This window comes from Triticum urartu, chromosome 4, assembly GCF_003073215.2.
Source record: "Triticum urartu cultivar G1812 chromosome 4, Tu2.1, whole genome shotgun sequence".
NCBI classification, from domain to species: Eukaryota; Viridiplantae; Streptophyta; class Magnoliopsida; order Poales; family Poaceae; genus Triticum; species Triticum urartu.
Window position 1 is genome coordinate 199567911 of NC_053025.1, and position 18206 is coordinate 199586116.

Here is an 18206-nt window from a genome sequence, read left to right on the forward strand (position 1 = left end):
AATGCGAGGAGTAGGGATTGCCATGCAGCGGATGCACTAGAGCTATTAATGTATGAAAGCTCAACAAAAGAAACTAAGTGGGTGTGCATCCAACTTGCTTGCTCACGAAGACCTAGGGCACTTGAGGAGGCCCATTGTTGGAATATACAAGCCAAGTTCTATAATGAAAAATTCCCACTAGTATATGAAAATGAGAAAACAAGAGACTCTCTATCTTAAAGATCATGGTGCTACTTTGAAGCACAAGTGTGGAAAAAGGATAGTAGCATTGCCCCTATTTTTATTTTATTTTTTTGGGCCTTATTTTTTATTTTATTTGGCCTTTCTCTTTTTTTCTCTTTTTTTCTTTTTGGGACAATGCTCTATTAATGATGATCATCACACTTCTATTTATTTACAACTCAATGATTACAACTCGATACTAGAACAAGATATGACTCTATATGATTGCCTTCGGTGGTGTACCGGGATGTGCAATGACTCATGAGTGACATGTATGAAAGAATTATGAACGGTGGCTTTGCCACAAATACGATGTCCACTACATGATCATGCAAGGAAATATAACAATGATGATGCGTGTCATAATAAACAGAACGGTGGAAAGTTGCATGGCAATATATCTTGGAATGGCTATCGAAATGCCATAATTGGTAGGTATGGTGGCTGTTTTGAGGAAGATATAAGGAGGTTTATGTGTGATAGAGCGTATCATATCACGGGGTTTGGATGCACCGGCAAAGTTTGCACCAACTCTCAAGGCGAGAAAGGGCAATGCGCAGTACCGAAGAGGCTAGGAATGATGGAAGGGTGAGAGTGCGTATAATCCATGGACTCAACATTAGTCATAAAGAACTCACATACTTATTGCAAAAATCTACAAGTCATCAAAAACCAAGTATTACGTGCATGCTCCTAGGGGGTAGATTGGTAGGAAAAGACCACGGCTCGTCCCCGACCGCCACTCATAAGGAAGACAATCAAATAACACCTCATGTTTCAAATTTGTTACACAACGTTTACCATACATGCATGTTATGGGACTTACAAACTTCAACACAAGTATTCCTCAAATTCACAACTACTCAACTAGAACAACTTTGATATCACTATCTCCATACCTCAAAACAATCATGAAGTATCAAACTTCTCTTAGTATTCAATGCACTTATATGAAAGTTTTTATTACGCCTAAAAGCAAATTGCCATGTTATTCTAAAGGACTCTCGAAACAATATAAGTGAAGCATGAGAGATCAATTATTTCTATAAAATAAAACCACCACCGTGCTCTAAAAGATAGAAGTGAAGCACTAGAGCAAAAAAATATAGCTCAAAAGATATAAGTGAAGCACGTAGAGTATTCTAATAAATTCCAATTCATGTGTGTCTCTATCAAAGGTGTGTACATCAAAGTTGATTGTGGTAAACTTAAAAGCAAAGACTCAAATCATACAAGACGCTCCAAGCAAAACACATATCATGTGGCGAATAAAAATATAGCTCCAAGTAAAGTTACCGATGAATGAAGACAAAAGAGGGGATGCCTTCCGGGGCATCCCCAAGCTTAGGCTTTTTGGTGTCCTTGGATTTTACCTTGGGGTGCCTTGGGCATCCCCAATATTAGTCTCTTTCCACTGCTTGTTCCATAATCCATCCAATCTTTACCCAAAACATGAAAACTTCACAACATAAAACTTAACAGAAAATCTCATGAGCTCCGTTAGCGAAAGAAAACAAAACACCACTTCAAGGTACGGTAGTGAACTAATTATTTATTTATATTGGTGTTAAACCTACTGTATTCCAACTTCTCTATGGTTCATAAATTCTATTACTAGCCAAAGATTCATCAAAATAAGCAAACAACACACGAAAAACAGAATCTGTCAAAACAGAACAGTCTATAGCAATCTGTAACTAACGCAAACTTCTGGAACCCCAAAAATTCTAAAATAAATTTCTGGACGTGAGGAATTTATATATTAATCATATTCAAAAAGAATTAACTAAATATCACTTTCCAATAAAAAAATGTCAGTGATTCTCGTGAGCGCTAAAGTTTCTATTTTTTATAGCAAGATCAAAAAGACTTTCCCCAAGTCTTCCCAACGGTCCTACTTGGCACAAACGCTAATTAAACACAAAAAACACAACCAAAACAGAGGCTAGATAAATTATTTATTACTAAACAGGAATAGAAAGCAAGGAATAAAAATAAAATTGGGTTTCCTCCCAACAAGCGCTATCGTTTAACGCCCCTAGCTAGGCATAAAAGCGAAGATAGATCTAGGTATTGCCATCTTTGGTAGGCAATCCATAAGTGGCTCTCATAATAGATTCATATGGTAATTTAGTTTTATTTATAGGAAAGTGTTCCATGCCTTTCCTTAATGGAAATTGGAATCTAATATTCCCTTCCTTCATATCAATAATTGCACCAATCGGTCTAAGGAAAGGTCTACCAAGAATAATAGGACATGAAGGATTGCAATCTATATCAAGAAAAATGAAATCTATGGGAACATAATTCCTATTTGTAACAATAGGAACATCATTAATCTTTCCCATAGGTTTCTTGATAGTGGTATCAGCAAGGTGCAAGTTTAAAGAACAATCATCAAATTCATGGAAACCTAGCAAATCACACAAAGTTTTTGGGATCGTGGAAACACTAGCACCCAAATCACACAAAGCATAGCATTCATGATCTTTAATTTTAATTTTAATAGTAGGTTCCCACTCATCATAAAGTTTTCTAGGTATATAAACTTCCAACTCAAGTTTTTCTTCATAAGATTGCATCAAAGCATCAACGATATGTTTAGTAAAAGCTTTATTTTGACTATAAGCATGAGGAGAATTTAGCACGGATTGCAACAAGGAAATACAATCTATCAAAGAGCTATTATCATAATTAAATTCCTTGAAATCCAAGATAGTGGGTTCATTTCTATCTAAAGTTTTGACCTCTGCAATACCACTTTTAACAATTTTAGTATCAAGATCTAAAAACTCTGAATTTTTGGGACGCCTTCTAACTAAAGTTGACTCATCTCGAGTCCCATCATTATCAAGTTCATATTGCAAAACAAAGATTTAATATGGGACACATCAATCACTTTTAGATCTCCATCTTTAATATCTAACTCTTATGGTTTAGCGGCCATCTTATTAACTAAAGTAGCCTGCTTATCAGAAATTGGGCAATTAATTTTTCAAGATGAGCAAACTGAGATTTCAAACCATAAAATTCCCTAGACATATCATCGAGCTCTTTAGTCATGAAACAGATAAAACCTTTTTGTTCTTTAAGCTCGTTTCTAAAGAAATTATTATGCTCAAACTGCAAGGACGTAAAACTTCTGACGTTGTTTTCGATTTCTTCCAACCTTATAAGGTGAGGATCAACACCTTTTTGGTAAAGCCATAAGGGCAACAAGCAACAAGAGGCAAGCGAAAAAGAGGCGAATCGGAAGAGAGGGCGAAAGGAAAAGAGGGCGAATAAAACGGCAAGGGTGAAGTGGGGAGAGGAAAACGAGAGGCAAATGGCAAATAATGTAATGTGAAGGATAAGAGTTGTGATGGGTACTTGGTATGTCTTGACTTGGCGTAGATCACCCCGGCAACGGCGCCATAAATCCTTCTTACTACCTCTTGAGCACTGCGTTGTTTTTCCCTTGAAGAGGAAAGGGTGATGCAGCAAAGTAGCGTAAGTATTTCCCTCAGTTTTTGAGAACCAAGGTATCAATCCAGTAAGAGACCACGCACGAGTCACCTCGTACCTACACAAACAAATAAGAGCCTCGCAACCAACGCGATAAAGGGGTTGTCAATCCCTTCACGGCCACGCAAGAGTGAGATCTGATAGAGATGATAATAATAAGATAAATATTTTTTGGTATTATTATGATATAGATTGAAAGTAAAGATTGCAAAATAAAGTAGATTGGAAACTTGTATGATGGAGAATAGACCCGGGGCCATAGGTTTCACTAGTGGCTTCTCTCAAGATAGCATAAGTATTAAGGTGGGTGAACAAATTACTGTCGAGCAAATGATAGAAAAGCGAATAATTATGAGAATATCTAGGTATCATCATGTATATAGGCATCACCTCCGTGACAAGTAGACCGACTCCTGCCTGCATCTACTACTATTACTCCACACATTGACCGCTATCCAACATGCATCTAGAGTATTAAGTTCATAAGAAATGAGTAACGCCTTAAGCAAGATGACATGATGTAGAGGGATAAACTCATGCAATATGATATAAACCACATATTTTTATCCTCGATGGCAACAATACAATACGTGTCGTTTCCCTTTCTGTCACTGGGATCAAGCACCGCAAGATTGAACCCAAAGCTAAGCACTTCTCCCATTGCAAGAAATATCAATCTAGTAGGCCAAACCAAACTAATAATTCAAAGAGACTTGCAAAGATAAACCAATCATACATAAAAGAATTCAGAGAAGATTCAAATATTGTTCATAGATAAACTTGATCATAAACCCACAATTCATCGGATCTCAACAAACACCCCGCAAAAGAAGATTACATCGAATAGATCTCCAAGAGAATCGAGGAGAACTTTGTATTGGGATCCATAGAGAGAGAAGAAGCCATCTAGCTACTAGCTATGGACCCGAAGGTCTGAGGTAAACTACTCACACATCATTGGAGGGGACATGGAGTTGATGTAGAGGCCCTCCGTGATCAATGCCCCCTCTGGCGGAGCTCCAGAAATGGCCCCAAGATGGGATCTCTTGGGTACAGAAGGTTGCAGCGGTGGAAATAGGGTTTCATGGTACTCCTGGATGATTGTGGGGTATATGAATATATATATAGGAGGAAGAAGTAGGTCGGTGGAGCAACGAGGGGCCCAGGAGGGTGGAGGGCGCGCCCGGGGGTAGGCGCGCCCCCTGCCTCGTGGTCTCCTCGATTGTTTCTTGACGTCCACTCCAAGTCCCCTGGATCACGTTTGTTCTAAAAATCACGCTCCCGAAGGTTTCATTCCGTTTGGACTCCGTTTGATATTCCTTTTCTGCGAAACACTGAAATAGGCAAAAAAACAGCAATTTGGGCTGGGCCTTTGGTTAATAGGTTAGTCCCAAAAATAATATAAAAGTGTAAATAAAAGCATGTTATCATCCAAAACAGATAATATAATAGCATGGAACGATCAAAAAAATATATGTGCGTTGGGGATGTATCAATTACTACCAAATGCAAATGGATGATCACTTTGTATTCCAAGATATTAATTTGATCGCTACGACGACCCCATCTGAGGTGAACTACTAGTGTAGATGGATCGGGAACTTGACCGAAATCATCGTTTTCAGGCTCTGGAAATCAGGCTAACCGAAATGTAGGTATTGCATATGGATTCCGTCCATGCAGTAGCTTTGCAAGCGGCAAGGTCCTCCCCAGAGGCTGTTTCATGATGGATGTAATGGACAGAGGCCGAGGAAGTGAAATTCTCCCCCAATTTTAGGTACCCTCTCGCATAGCTCCCTCTAGGGCGATCGGGGGGGCACTAGCGCTCCAGCCGCCGCCCCCTCCCTCCCTCTTATCCACCTCGTCGTCCCAGAGATGTGCACCAGCTAAGCCCGGGCACCGCTAGTGATGGGGACGGCGGGGATTTGGGCTGCAACCCCGCGATCTGAAGGGATTGGCGGCACAATATTTCCCTCGATCTTCGTCGTCCCAACGGTTCAGTGCTGCCCTGTTGGATTTGTCATTGCAGTTTGACCGCTAACGATCTTCGTAGAATATGTAGGAACCAATATGAGCATCTAGGTTTCGCTATTGGTTATTGACCAGAGATGTGTCTCGGTCATGTCTACATAGTTCTCGAACCCGTAGGGTCCGCATGCTTAACATTCGATGACGATTTCTATTATGAGTTATGTGTTTTGGTGACCAAAGTTTGTTAGGAATCCCAGATGATATCGCATACATGACGAGGAGCCTCGAAATGGTCGATAGGTAAATATTGATATATTAGAAGATGGTATTCGGAAACTGGAATTGTTTCGAGTGTTTCGGGTATTTTTCCAGAGTACCGAGGGGTTACCGGAACCCCCCGGGGGAAGTCATGGGCCTCATGGGCCACGGGAGAGAGAGAGGGGACAACCCACAAAGAGTGCCCCCCATGGGAGTCTGAATTGGACTAGGGGAGGGGGCGGTGCCCCCCTTTCCCTCTCCTACTCCATCTCCCTTTCCCCTTTCCCACTCCGGAAAAGGAAAGGGGAATAATCCTACTAGGACTAGGAGTCCTAGTAGGACCCCCCCCCCCATGGCACGCCCCTCTAGGCTGGCCGGCCTCCTCCCCTCCTCCTTTATATACGGGGGCAGGGGGCACCCCAAAGCACAACAGTTATTCTCTTAGTCGTGTGCAGTGCCCCCTCCGCAATTTACTCCTCCGGTCATAGCGTCATAGTGCTTAGGCGAAGCCCTGCATGGATCACATCACCATCACCGTCACCACGCCGTCGTGCTGACGTAACTCTCCCTCGACCCTATACTGGATCAAGAGTTCGAGGGATGTCATCGAGCTGAACGTGTGCCGAACTCGGAGGTGCCATACGTTCAGTACTAGATCGGTTGGATCGTGAAGACGTTCGACTACATCAACCGCGTTAACCTAATGCTTCCACTTTCGGTCTACGAGGGTACGTGGACACACTCTCCCTATGTCATTGATATGCATCTCCTAGATAGATCTTGCATGATCGTAGGAATTTTTTGAAATTCCATGCTACACGTTCCCAACAGTGGCATCCGAGCCAGGTCTGTGCGTTGATGATTTGCACGAGTAGAACACAAAGAGTTGTGGGCGATAATAGTCATACTGCTTACCACCAACGTCTTATTTTGATTCGGCAATATTGTTGGATGAAGCAGCCCGGACCAACCTTACATGACCACATTCATGAGACTGGTTCCACCGACAGACATGCAACTTGTTTTGCATAAAGGTGGCTGGCGGGTGTCTGTTTCTCCAACTTTAGTTGAATCGAATTTGACTATGGCCGGTCCTTGTTGAAGGTTAAAACAGCACACTTAACGAAAAATCATTGTGGTTTTGATGCGTAGGTAAGAACGGTTCTTGCTAGAAGCCCGTAGCAGCTACGTAAAACTTGCAACAACAAAATAGAGGACGTCTAACTTGTTTTTGCAGGGCATGTTGTGATATGATATGGTCAAGAAATGATGTGATATAAGTTATTGTATGAGATGATCATGTTTTGTAAAAGTTATTAGCAACTGGCAGGAGCCTTATGGTTGTCACTTTATTGTATGAAATGCAATCGCCATGTAATTGGTTTACTTTATCACTATGCGGTAGCGATAGTTGTAGAAGCAATAGTTGGCGAGACGACAACGATGCTACGATGAAGATCAAGGTGTCAAGCCGGTGACGATGGAGATCATGACGGTGCTTTGAAGATGGAGATCAAAGGCACAAGATGATGATGGCCATATCATGTCACATATTTAGATTGCATGTGATGTTTATCTTTTATGCATCTTATTTTGCTTAGTACGGCGGTAGCACTATAAGATGATCCCTCACTAAATTTCAAGGTATGAGTGTTCTCCCTGAGTATGCATCGTTGCTACAGTTCGTCGTGCCGAGACACCACGTGATGATCGGGTGTGATAAGCTCTACGTTCACATACAACAGGTGTAAGACAGTTTTACACATGCAGAATACTCAGGTTAAACTTGACGAGCCTAGCATATGCATATATGGCCTCGGAACACTGAGACCAAAAGGTCGAACATGAATCATATAGTAGATATGATCAACATAGAGATGTTCACCATTGAAAACTACTCCATCTCACGTGATGATCATACATGGTTTAGTTGATATGGATCACCTGATCATTTAGATGAGTAGAGGGATGTCTATCTAAGTGGGAGTTCTTGAGTAATATGATTAATTGAACTTAAATTTATCATGAACTTAGTCCTGATAGTTTTTGCATATCTATGTTGTTTTAGATCAATGGCCCGTGCTACCATTCCCTTGAATTTTAATGCGTTCCTAGAGAAAGCTAAGTTGAAAGATGATGGTAGCAACTACACGGACTGGGTCCATAACTGGAGGGTTATCCTCATTGCTGCATAGAAGAATTACGTCCTCGAAGCACCGCTAGGTGCAAGACCCGCTGTAGGAGCAGCTCCGGGTGTTATGAACGTCTAGCAAACTAAAGTTGATGACTACTCGATAGTTCAGTGTGCCATGCTTTACGGCTTAGAATCAGGACTTCAAAGATGTTTTTAATTTCATGGAGCATATGAGATGCTCCAAGAGTTGAAGTTAATATTTCAAGAAAATGCCTGAGTTGAGAGATATGAAGTCTCCAACAAGTTCTATAGCTGCAAAATGGAGGAGAACAGTTCTGTCAGTGAATACATACTCAGAATGTTTGGGTACCATAACCACTTGATTCAGCTGGGAGTTAATCTTCTTGATGATAGTGTCATTGACAGAGTTGTTCAATCACTACCACCAAGTTGTAAAGGCTTCATGATGAACTATAACATGCAAGGGATGGAAAAGATAATTCCTAAGCTCTTCGTGATGCTTAAGGCTGCGGAGGTATAAATCAAGAAGGAGCATCAAGTGTTGATGGTTAACAAGACCACTAGTTTCAAGAAAAAGGCAAAGGGAAGAAAGGGAACTTCAAGAAGAATAGCAAGCAAGTTGCTGCTCAAGGGAAGAAGCCCAAGTCTAGACCTAAGCCTGAAACAGAGTGCTTCTACTGCAAAGGGACTGGTCAATGGAAGCGGAACTATCCCAAGTATTTGGCGAATAAGAAGGATGGCAAAGTGAAAGGTATATTTTGATATACATGTTACTGATGTGTACCTTACTAATGCTCGTAGTAGCGCCTGGGTATTTGATACTGGTTCTGTTGCTCATATTTGCAACTCGAAACAAGGGCTACGGATTAAACAAAGATTGGCTAAGGATGAGGTGACAATGCGCGTCGGAAATGGTTCCAAGGTTGATGTGATTGCCGTCGGCATGCTACCTCTACATCTACCATTAGGGTTAGTTTTAGACCTGAATAAATTGTTATTTGGTGCCAGCGTTGAGCATGAACATTATATCTGGATCTTGTTTGATGCGAGACGGTTATTCATTTAAATAAGAGAATAATGGTTGCTCTATTTATATGAGTAATATCTTTTATGGTCATGCACCCTTGATGAGTGGTCTATTTCTGTTGAATCTCGATCGTAGTGATACACATATTCATAATATTGAAGCCAAAAGATGTAAAGTTAATAATGATAGTGCAACTTATTTGTGGCACTGCCATTCAGGTCATATTGGTGTAAAGCGCATGAAGAAACTCCATGCTGATGGGCTTTTGGAATCACTTGATGCTTGCGAACCATGCCTCATGGGTGTCGGTGTCAAAACCAGCAGATCTAAGGTGATGGTAACAGGAGACAGGGGACATGATGTTTACCCAGGTTCGGGCCCTCTTGATGGAGGTAATACCCTATGTCCTGCTTGATTGATCTTGATGAGTATGAGGGTTACAAGAGTTGATCTTGATGAGTATGTATGATTGTGACTATCTCTACGGACTAATCCCACCGGTTTATATAAACACCGGAGGGGCCTAGGGTTATATAAAGTCAGTTACAGAGAAATGAAATAATTCATCCGGACGCCTAGCTTGCCTTCCACACAAAGGAGAGTCCCATCCGGACACAGGAGGAAGTCTTCTATCTTGTATCTTCATGGCCCAATAGTCCGGCCCATGTCACACAGGTCAGACGCCCGAGGACCCGTTAGTACAGGACTCCCTCAGTAGCCCCCGAACCAGGCTTCAATGACGATGTGTCCGGCGCGCTGATATTCTTTGGCATTGCAAGGCGGGTTCTTCCTCCGAACACTTCAAATCGTCTGATACAAAGAGTCATACTCGACTTTCCATTCAATGTCATACCCATTGGCTTCTGCGCCTCCACCGCTTCGGCTTCCACGTGTCAAGCGAACACAAAAGGTCAGAGTACTTTTTGCACATACCACCCTGGCCATGTAAGAAGGGCGTCTATTTAAAGGGACTAGATCTCAGATCCCATTCCACATTGAGCGGAAAATACTTAGAGCTTGCTAGGAGAAACCATTCCAGCATGGCTAGCGTTCCCAGTTCTTCCTCCCTCCCTCATGGCTCCGAAAAAGGCGATTGGGGGAAATGCTCAGTATCCCACGGCCAGCTAAGTAAGCTTCAAATGCAGGGATTCCTCCCCCCCCCCCCCCCCCCCCCCCCCCCCCCCCCCCCCCCCCCCCCCCCCCCCCCCCCCCCCCCCCCCGCAGATCTAGTCCTTGGCCGGGCAGGATTAACCTCTTTTACGGGTGAAGCCCTAGCAGAAAATTGCCCCAATCCAGCCAGGGAGAGCGAGTGTGCTTTAAATCCTTCTTAATAAGAGGCGTCGGGTTTCCAATCCACCCCTTCCTCCGAGGTCTTCTGGAGTACTATGCCCTCCAACTGCACAATCTCACGCCGGGCTCCATTCTACACATCACGGGCTACGTTGCTCTTTGCAAGCTATTCCTGGGCTACGAGGCCCATTTTGAGCTATGGAGGAAATTGTTCTGCCTTGTCCCTCGCTGCCAAAAGGTATGTATATTTGAGGTGGGCGGCGCCGAAATATGGCGCATAGCCGGGATCGGATACTTATCCGGCACGCCGAAGAAGGCGTCCGAAGAGTGGCCCTCAGAGTGGTTCTATATTGAGGATGTCACTCTTCCTGACCCAATCCTAATGCGTCTTCCCAAATTTACCAGTGCTCCATTGAAGAAACTCCACAGCTAGCGCCCTCGGAGCCTCGAGGAGGAAGATAGTGCCGAAGTCCAACAATTAATGGGCAAGATAAGGACACTCGCCTAGTCCAGATTATCAATAATCGAGGTAATGTCCACTTCCATAGTGCGAGGTGTTCAGCCGCTCCAATTCAAGGGGCTTCCCATGTGGCACTACAATGGGGAAGATGACGCCTCGCGCTGTGGACAAAAGGGTCCGAATTCCCTTACCTCCCTGGCCGCAATACTGGCCAATCTGTATAAAGCAGAGAAAGATGAGTTCACTTGTCTTACGCTCCGGGAAGGATTTTCTATGTACAATCCTCCTAGCTGAGTGAGTTTTAATCCCATCACTCTACTCAATCCTCTCCATGAGTCATGTTTAATTGGCATTAACCCTTCCATTTGCAACAGGAATGGCGGAAGGTTATAGCGGGGATCTATAGCCCCGCCCCACAGCTGAAGAACCGTAACCGGGACCTTGACCCCGGATACGAAGAGGATCCCAACATATTTGTAGAGCTTGTGGAGGGAGTATTCTACCAGGCGAGCTATGATGGCACAGTAGTGCCAATCGTGGCCGGCTATCCCAGCCTCCTTCCTGCCCTGCATGTAAGTAATCAGGAGACATCTCCTCCGAAAGAGCTTCCTCACTGTACCTCACCCACCGCACTATCTCGTGCTTCAAAGGGGAGGCGCTCGACATGCCATGCTACACCAGAGGCATCTCGTAAGAGTGCGGCGCCCGTGCCGAACAAGTCGTCAAAGAGGAAGGCAGACGATAACACGGCCGAACCTTCATCGAAGAGGTATGGCTTTTTTAAATATGCCTCCTGGCCGTCACATCAAACTATGACATTATCCGCTGTATTTTATCAGGAAGAGCGTTCGCCGGACTATGTCCGGGGATCCTGCCGGTCAGGCCTCCACTAGTCAGATTCCAGACCCTGCCCTAAGGACGAGGGCTGACACGGGAGTGACGCCGGATTGTCCTTCCACAGAGGATTCAGATGATATGTCCATCACAAACTCTGAAGTGGAGAGCGCCATGAATCATCGGCACTGGAGGGCTGCTCTTCGCGACCCCAGTTTTACAGAAGAGTCATTTAATGCCTTCAGATCGGCTGATGCATACATCCAAGCTGCTCGGGACGGGCTTACCAGAGCCACGGACTAGCATTTGAAAGATATGCGGGTAAGTACGCATTGTACAGCCTTTGTAATCATATACCAGTAGCCCCCGAGACTTGAAGCAGTTGATACAACTGATTTAAGGATCATTGTATAATCAGGCACTTACAGATAAGAACAACCTGCTGTCTCAAGAACTGGAAATGTGTTGGACCCAACTAGCTACAGCTACCGCCGAATTGGAGAAATCCAAGGAGGCACCGCCTGGTAATACTTCCCCCCATCAGAAAAAAGTATAATCATATACCAGTAATATTAATACTGTTGTGTTTCCGCTGATAGGGTCAGTAGATCAACTAAGAGAAAAATTGAAAGTCGCCCAGGCTGGTGAACAGGAGGCCAAAAGGCAACAGGCAGCAGGCGAACGTGTGCTGACGCGGGTCAGGGATGACAAGAACAAGCTGCAGGATTCCAACATCCTGATGGGCGAAGAGCTAAAAGATGTACGAGCCTAGCTGGCTGACGCTGTAATGGAGAATAAGAGCCTATGAGGTGGCATATTCAGTATGCTTTCGAACTTACTTCATGAAATTCGGCAGAAAAATGAGCTGACAGATTTATGTCTGCAGGTATGCTGACTGGCCGTCCCGAAGAGATGTCTAGATCTCAGGGCGATCTGCTCCAAGAGCTGTCCCAAGTGCACGAGCGAGCTCGGCAAGCAATGCGGAGCATTGCCAAGGCTTTGTGGCCATCCGCCTCCCCTCTAGGAAGTATGGAGGAGCTTGTGAAACTATTCCGAGGGGCTCGGCGGTGCTTTCGATTATGGAAGATTTCAGCCTGTCGAGAAGGTGCCCGAGAGGCTTGGGCCATGATAAAAACACGGTATACCAAGCTTGATCCAAATAATATGGCCCGGGTCGGACCTCGGGGGTCAAATGGACAAGAAATTCCTATTAGTCTGGTATATGACCAAGTAAAGTTTTCCCAACAGGATTGTAAGCTAGATAGTCGGTTAGACGGCATAGAGGAAGAAGTTTTTTAGTCAAAGTGACTATGTACTTCATTTGACAAATTTGTCCCTAGCCGGATTATAAAATGATTTTCATGGCAGACCTTTTCGCTTCGCCCTCTAGACCCGAAGGTGCGGAGTGTTTCCGAATACCCGCTCGGTAATATAGACCGGGGTATTGATACGTCCATTTTGCATCATGCTTTCATATCGATATTTATTGCATTATGGGCTGTTATTACACATTATGTCACAATACTTATGCATATTCTCTCTTATTTTACAAGGTTTACATAAAGAGGGAGAATGCTGGCAGCTGGGATTCTGGGATGGAAAAGGAGCAAATATTAGAGACCTATTCTGCACAGCTCCAAAAGTGCTGAAACTTCACGGAAGACGTTTTCAGAATATATAAAAATACTCAGCGGAAGAAGTTCACCAGGGAGGCCACACCCTACCCACGAGGGTGGGGGCGCGCCCCCCCTACCTCGTGGGCCCCCTGGTGGCCCTCCGGTGGCCATCTTCTGCTATATGAAGTCTTTCGATGAGAAAAAAATAACAAGCCATCTTCTCGGACGAAACTCCGCCGCCACGAGGCGGAACCTTGGCGGAACCAATCTAGGGCTCTGGCGGAGCTGTTCTGCCAGGGAAACTTCCCTCCGGGAGGGGGAAATCATCGCCACCGTCATCACCAACGCTCCTCTCATCGGGAGAGGGCAATCTCCATCAACATCTTCATCAGCACCATCTCCTCTCAAAACCCTAGTTCATCTCTTGTATCCAATTCTTGTCTCTCAGTCCGGGATTGGTGCTAGTAGGTTGCTAGTAGTGTTAATTACTCCTTGTAGTTGATGCTAGTTGGTTTAATTGGTGGAAGACCATATGTTCAGATCCTATATGCATATTAATACCCCTCTGATTATGAACATGATTATGCTTTGTGAGTAGTTACATTTGTTCCCGAGGACATGGGAGAAGTCTTGCTATTAGTAGTCATGTGAATTTGGTATTCGTTCGATATTTTGATGATATGTATGTAGTCTCTCCTCTAGTGGTGTTATGTGAACGTCGACTACATAACACTTCACCATTATTTGGCCCTAGAGGAAGGCATTGGGAAGTAATAAGTATATGATGGGTTGCTATTGTGACAGAAGCTTAAACCCTAGTGTATGCGTTGCTTCGTAAGGGGATGATTTGGATCCATATGTTTCATGCTATGGTTAGGTTTACCTTAATACTTTTGTTGTAGTTGCGGATGCTTGCAATAGAGTACCCAAGCACCGGTCCACCCACATACCAAATTATCAAAGTACCAAACGTGAATCATACGAACGTGATGAAAACTAGCTTGACGGTATTCACATGTGTCCTCGGGAGCGCTTTTCTCTATATAAGAGTTTGTCCATGCTTGTCCTTTGCTACAAAAAGGATTGGGCCACCTTGCTGCACTTTATTTACTTTTGTTACTTGTTGCTCGTTACAAATTATCCTGTCACAAAACTATCTGTTACCACTTGTTTCAGTACTTGCAGAGAATACCTTGCTGGAAACCGCTTATCATTTCCTTCTGCTCCTTGTTGGGTTCGACACTCTTACTTATCGAAAGGACTACGATAGATTCCCAATACTTGTGGGTCATCAAGACTCTTTTCTGGCGCCGTTGCCGGGGAGTGAAGCGCCTTTGGTAGGTGGAATTTGGTAAGGAAAAATTTATATAGTGTGCTGAAATTTACTGTCACTTGTTACTATGGAAAGTAATCCTCTGAGGGGCTTGTTCGGGGTATCTTCACCCCGACTAGTAGAGCAAAGTGTTGCTCCTCAACCTACTGAACCTACCGAAAATGAAAATGTCTGTTTTGAAATTCCTTCGTATATGATAGAAAAACTGCTAGCTAATCCTTTTGTAGGAGACAGAATAAAGCATCCTGATGAGCATCTAATATATGTGGATGAAGTTTGTGGATTATTTAAGCTTGCAGGTGTACCCGGAGATGTTGTTAAGAAGAAGGTGTTCCCTTTATCTTTGAAGGGATATGCATCGACATGGTATAGGCTATGTGATGATATGGGGTCATGGAATTACAAACAATTGAAATTGGAATTTCATGAGAAGTTTTATCCTATGCATCTTGTTCATCGTGATCGCAATTATATATATAATTTTTGGCCTCGCAAAGGAGAAAGCATTGCTCAAGCTTGGGGGAGTCTTAAATCAATGTTATATTCATGCCCCAATCATGAGCTCTCAAGAGAAATGATTATTCAAAAATTTTATGCTCGGCTTTCTGATAGCAATCGCACCATGCTTGATACTCCTTGTGCTGGCTCTTTTATGATGAAGACTATTGAATTTAAATGGGATTTATTGGAAAAAATTAAACGTAATTCTGAAGATTGGGACCTCGACAAAGGTAAGGAGTCAGGTATGACACCTAGGTTCGATTGTGTTAAATCTTTTATGGATACCGATGTTTTCCGTAAATTTAGCACTAAATATGGACTTGACTCTGAGATAGTAGCTTCTTTCTATGAATCTTTTGCTACTTATGTTGATCTCCCCAAGGAGAAGTGGTTTAAATATCATCCTCCCATAGAAGTAAAAGTAGCTGCACCTATTAATGTTGAAGAAAAGATTGTCACTTATAATGATCCTATTGTTCCTACTGCTTATGTTGAGAAACCACCTTTTCCTATTAGGATAAAGGATCATGCTAAAGCTTCAACTGTGGTTCATAAAAGCAATATTAAAACTTATGCACCTGCTGAGCAAATTAAAGTTGAACCTAATACTGCTATTGTTAAAGATCTCTTGTCTGATAATATTGATGGGCATGTTATTTATTTCTGTGATGAAACTGCTAGAATTGCTAAACCTTGTGCTAAAGATAAACCTAGACCTGTGGTAGGCATGCCTGTTATTTCTGTTAAAATAGGAGATCATTGTTATCATGGCTTATGTGATATGGGTGCCAGTGCTAGTGCAATACCTATTAGCCTATATAGAGAAATTATGCATGATATTGCACCTGTTGAGTTAGAAGATATTCATGTCACAATTAAACTTGCCAATAGAGATACTATTTCACCAATGGGAATTGTTAGAGATGTTGAAGTCTTGTGTGGGAAAACTAAATATCCTGCTGATTTTCTTGTTCATGGTTCCCCACAAGATAGCTTTTGTCCCATTATATTTGGTAGACCCTTCTTAAACACTATTAATGCTAAGATAGATTGCGAAAAGGATGTTGTTACTATCGGTTTAGATGATATGTATCATGAATTTAATTTCTCTAAATTTAGTAGACAACACCATGAAGAAAAATTACCTTGTAAGGATGAAATTATTAGTCTTGCTTCTATTGCCGTACCTCCTAGCGATCCTTTAGAACAATATTTGCTAGACCATGAAAATGATATGTTTATGAATGAAAGATGGAAATAAATGAAGTATTCTTTAAACAGGAACCTATTCTGAAACACAATTTGCCTATTGAAATCCTAGGGGATCCTCCTCCACCCAAGGGTGATCCCGTGTTTGAGCTTAAACCATTGCCTGATACTCTTAAATATGCTTATCTTGATGAGAAAAAGATATATCGTGTTACTATTAGTGCTAACCTTTCAGAGCATGAGGAAGAGAGATTATTGAAAACTCTGAAGAAGCACCGTGCTGCTATTGGGTATACTCTTGATGATCTTAAGGGCATTAGTCCCACTCTATGTCAACATAAAATAAATTTGGAAGAAGATGCTAAACCAGTTCGCGATCATCAATGACGGCTGAATCCTAAAATGAAAGAAGTGGTAAGAAAGGAAATACTAAAGCTCCTTGAGGCAGGTATAATCTATCCCGTTGCTGATAGTCAGTGGGTAAGTCCTGTCCATTCTGTCCCTAAGAAGGGATCTATTACTGTAGTTCCTAATGATAAAGATGAATTGATTCCTCAAAGAATTATTACAGGTTATAGGATGGTAATTGATTTCCGCAAATTAAATAAGGCCACTAAAAAGGATCATTACCATTTACCTTTTATCGATCAAATGCTAGAAAGATTATCCAAACATACACATTTTTGCTTTCTAGATGGTTATTCTAGTTTCTCTCAAATACCTGTGTCAGCCAAGGATCAATCAAAGACTAATTTTACTTACCCTTTTGGTACTTTGGCTTATAGACGTATGCCTTTTGGTTTATGTAATGCACCTCCTACCTTTCAAAGATGCATGATGGCTATATTCTCTGACTTTTGTGAAAAGATTTGTGAGGTTTTCATGGACGATTTCTCCATCTATGGATCTTCTTTTGATGATTGCTTGAGAAACCTTGATCGAGTTTTTCAAAGATGTGAAGAAACTAATCTTGTCTTGAATTGGGAAAAGTGCCACTTTATGTTTAATGAAGGTATTTTCTTGGGGCATAAAGTTTCTGAAAGAGGTATTGAAGTTGATAAAGCCAAGGTTGATGCTATTGAAAAGATGCCATGCCCCAAGGACATCAAAGGTATAAGAAGTTTCCTTGGTCACGCTGGATTTTATAGGAGGTTCATTAAGGACTTCTCAAAAATTTCTCGGCCTCTGACTAATTTATTACAAAAAGATATACCATTTGTCTTTGATGATGATTGTGTAGAATCATTTGAAATACTTAAGAAAGCATTAATCTTTGCACCTATTTTTCAGGCACCTGATTGGAATTTACTCTTTGAAATTATGTGTGATGATAGTGATTATGCTGTAGGTTGTTCTAGGACAAAGAGTTGATAAGAAATTAAACGTTATTCAATATGCTAGTAAAACCCTAGACAATGCTCAAACAAATTATGCTACTACTGAAAAAGAATTCTTAGCAGTTGTATTTGCTTGTGATAAGTTCAGACCTTATATTGTTGATTCTAAAGTAACTATTCACACTGATCATGATGCTATTAAATATCTCATGGAAAAGAAAGATGCTAAACATAGACTTATTAGATGGGTTCTCTTGCTACAAGAATTTGACTTACATATTGTTGATAGAAAGGGAGCTGAGAACCCCGTTGCAGACAACTTGTCTAGGTTAGAAAATATGCTTGATGACCCACTACCTATTGATGATAGCTTTCCTGATGAGCAATTAAATGTCATAAATGCTTCTCATACTGCTCCATGGTATGCTGATTATGCTAATTACATTGTTGCTAAGTTTATACCACCTAGTTTCACATACCAGCAAAAGA